Raw genomic sequence first — 3799 nt, forward strand, 5'->3', positions numbered from 1 at the left:
TAGCCAGGATGGTCTCGATCTCCTGACCTCGTGATCCACCCGCCTCGGCCTCCCAAAGTGCTGGGATTACAGGCTTGAGCCACCGCGCCCGGCCAATTTTTTATATTTTTAGTAGAGACAGGGTTTCCCCATGATGGCCAGACTGGTCTTGAACTCCTGACCTCAGGTGATCCACCCACCTCGGCCTCCCAATGTGTTGTGATTACAGGCGTGAGCCACCATGCCTGGCTTTTTTTTTTTTTTTTTGACAGATCTTGTTTTGTGGCCCAGGTTGGAGTACAGTGGTGTGATCATGGCCCACTGCAGTCTTGAACTCCTGTGCTCAAGCAATCTTCCCACCTCAGCCTCCCAAGGAACTATTTTATCTTATTTTATTTTATTATTATTATTATTTTTTGAGACAGAGTTTCGCTTTTGTTGCCCAGGCTGGAGTGTAATGGCGCGATCTCAGCTCACCGCAACCTCCGCCTCCCAGGTTCAAGCAATTCTCCTGCCTCAGCCTCCCGAGTAGCTGGGATTACAGGCATGCACCACCATGCCCAGCTACTTTTGTATTTTTAGTAGAGACGGGGTTTCTCCACGTTGAGTCTGGTCTCAAAGTCCTGACCTCAGGTGATGTGCCCGCCTCGGCCTCCCAAATGCTGGGATTACAGGCGTGAGCCACCGTGCCCGGCCTATTTTATTTATTTATTTATTTATTTTTTTGAGACATAGTCTTGCTCTGTGGCCCAGGCTGGAGTGCAATGGCCCAATTTCTGCTCACTACAAACTCTGCCTCCCGGGTTCAAACAATTCTCCTGCCTCAGCCTCCTGAGTAGCTGGGATTACACGCGCCTGCCACGACGCCCAACTAATTTTTTGTTTGTGTTTTTAGTAGAGATGAGGTTTAACCATGTTGGCCAGGCTGGTCTCGAACTCCTGACCTCAGGTGATCCACTCACCTCAGCCTCCCAAAGTGGTGCTGGGTTTACACTGCACTCCAGCCTGGGAGACAGAGCGAGACTCCGTCTCAAAAAAACAAACAAACAAACAAAAACTCTATGAGAGCAGAACCTTTGCTGTATGTTTCTGTGAGAAAAGTGTTCAGTAAATAATAGTTTTTTATATATATATATATATGTTTGTTTTTTCTTTTGAGATTGAGTCTTGCTCTGTGGTGCCCAGGTTTGAGTGCTGTGGCGCGATCTTGGCTCACAGCAGCCTCTGCCTCCTGGGTTCAAGTGATTCTCCTGCCTCAGCCTCCCGCGTAGCTGGGACCACAGGTCATCATGTCTTGCTAACTTTTGTATTTTTAGGAGAGAGGGTGTTTCACAATGTTGGCTAGGCTGGTCTCAAACTTCTGGCCTCAGGTGATCCACCCGCCTTGGCCTCACAAAGCGTTGGGATTACAGGTGTGAGCCACCGTGCCAGGCCTATATTTATTTATTTATTTTTTAGACACAAGGTCTCACTATGTTGCCCAGGCTGGCCTCAAACTCCTGGGCTCAAGCAATCCTCCTGCCTCACCCTCCCAAAGTGCTGGGATTACAGGCATGAGCCACTGTACCCAGCAAAATATTTGTTAAATAAGAAAAATCATAAAGCTGAAACTAGATCTATATACTATTTGGCAGAAGGATTCTATGACCACTCATCAGCTGTGTGGCTTTGAGCAAGTTATTCAATCTTTCTATTTTTCCATTCAGTTTTCTTACCTTTCCACTCAGTTTCTTTTCTTTCTTTCTTTCTTTTTGAGACAGAGTCTCGCTCTTGTCGCCCAGGCTGAAGTGCAATGGCTCGATCTCGGCTCACTGCAACCTCCACCTCCCAGGTTCAAGGGATTCTCCTGCCTCAGCCTCCCGAGAAGCTGGGATTACAGATGCCGGCCACCATGCCCGGCTATTTTTTGTATTTTTAGTAGAGACAGGGTTTCACCTGGCTGAGCATGGTGGCTCACGCCTGTAATCCCAGCACTTTGGGAGGCCGAGGTGGGCGGATCATGAGGTCAGGAGATTGAGACCATCCTGGCCAACATGGTGAAACCCCTTCTCTACTAAAAATACAAAAATTAGCTGGGCGTGGTGGCATGCGACTGTAATCCCAGCTACTTGGGAGGCTGAGGCAAGAGAATCGCTTGAACCCGGGAGGTGAAGGTTGCAGTGAGCCGAGATCACATCACTGCGCTGCAGCCTGGCAACAAAGCGAGACTCCGTCTAAAAAAAAAAAAAAAAAAAAGAGGGAGACAGGGTTTCACCATGTTGGCCAGGCTGGTCTCAAACTCCTGACCTTGTGGTCCGCCTGCCTCGGCCTCCCAAAGTCCTGGGATTGCAAATGTGAGCCGCCACGCCTGGCCCACTTACTACAAGTTTATGCATACTTCCTCTGAGGGCAGGAGTTCTTACCTTGAAGGCTGTGGGCAGTCTTTACGGGTCTCTGGAAAGAAAGAGAGAGAAGGAGGGAAGGAAGGAAGGAAGGAAGGAGGGAAGGAGGGAAGGAGGGAAGGAGGGAAGGAGGGAAGGAGGGAAGGAGGGAGGGAGGAAAAGAAAGAAAGAAGAAAGGAAGGAAGGAAGAAAAAAAGGGCTGGGCAGAGAATGAATGGGCTTGCAAAATACTCTTTCAGCCAGCCATTTCCAGAATTCAGGTGTGGACCATACAAAAGGGAGCCTGGCACAGTGTTGTCGTTTTTCATTGTCTTGGTAATACAGGACATAAGAGCTGAGAAAAATCTTTGGAAAGTTGGGCATCCAAGGTTAAGGTAAGGAATATCATTCCAGGCCCCATCAGCCTTGGATAGAGGAGCTTGATTCTCAGAGGCAGGTGATGCTCCATTCTCCAGCAGATGGCGCTAACTGTCCTTATTATATCTGAGGGTTGCCAGCTTAGAGACTGTTCTCGGAGACCTGAGATAGGGACTGGTCGCAGGAAATGGTGCCAAGGAAACGGAAGGTCAATCATTCACTAATTAAACAAACACCAACTAAACACCTATGTGCCAAGGCCTATTCTAGACCCTGAGAATTTGGCCATGAACAAGACAAAGTCCTACTTTTACAAGGGGTGCATTTTAGAGATGTGTTGTCAAATATGATAGTTACCAGTTTACACATGGCTACTGAGCACTTGAAATGTGGCTAGTCCGCGGGGCGCGGTGGCTCACGCCTGTAATCCCAGCACTTTGGGAGGCCGAGGTGGGCAGAATACGAACGAGGTCAGGAGTTCAAGACCAGCCTGACCAACATGGTAAAACTCCGTCTCTACTAAAAATACAAAAATTAGCCGGTCGTGGTGGCCAGTGCCTGTAATCCCAGCTACTCAGGAGGCCGAGGCAGGAGAATCGCTTGAACCTGGGAGGCAGAGGTTGCAGTGAGCTGAGATCGCACCACGGCACTCCAGCCTGGGCGACAAAGCGAGACTCTGTCTCAAAAAAAAAAAAAAAAAAAAAAAAGGGCCAGGCGCTGTGGCTCACGCCTGTAATCCCAGCACTTTGGGAGGCCAAGGCGGGCAGATTGCCTGAGTTCAGGAGTTCGCGACCAGCCTGGGCAACACGGTGAAACCCTGTCTCTACTAAAATACAAAAAATTAGCCAGGCGTGGGTGCGCCTGTAGTCCCAGCTACTTGGGAGGCTAAGCCGGAAAATTGCTTGAACCCGGAAGGTGGAGGTTGCAGTGAGCCGAGATCGTGCCACTGCACTCCAGCTTGGGCAACAGAGCGAGACTCCATCTAAAAAAAATAAAAAGAAAAAAAGAAAAGAAATGTGGCTAGTTTAAATTGAGATGTGCTGTAAGTGTAAAATATACACCAATGTCAAATATTTCGTATG

The sequence above is a fragment of the Hylobates moloch genome, unplaced genomic scaffold, assembly GCF_009828535.3.
Source record: "Hylobates moloch isolate HMO894 unplaced genomic scaffold, HMol_V3 SCAFFOLD_8, whole genome shotgun sequence".
Taxonomy (NCBI): Eukaryota; Metazoa; Chordata; class Mammalia; order Primates; family Hylobatidae; genus Hylobates; species Hylobates moloch.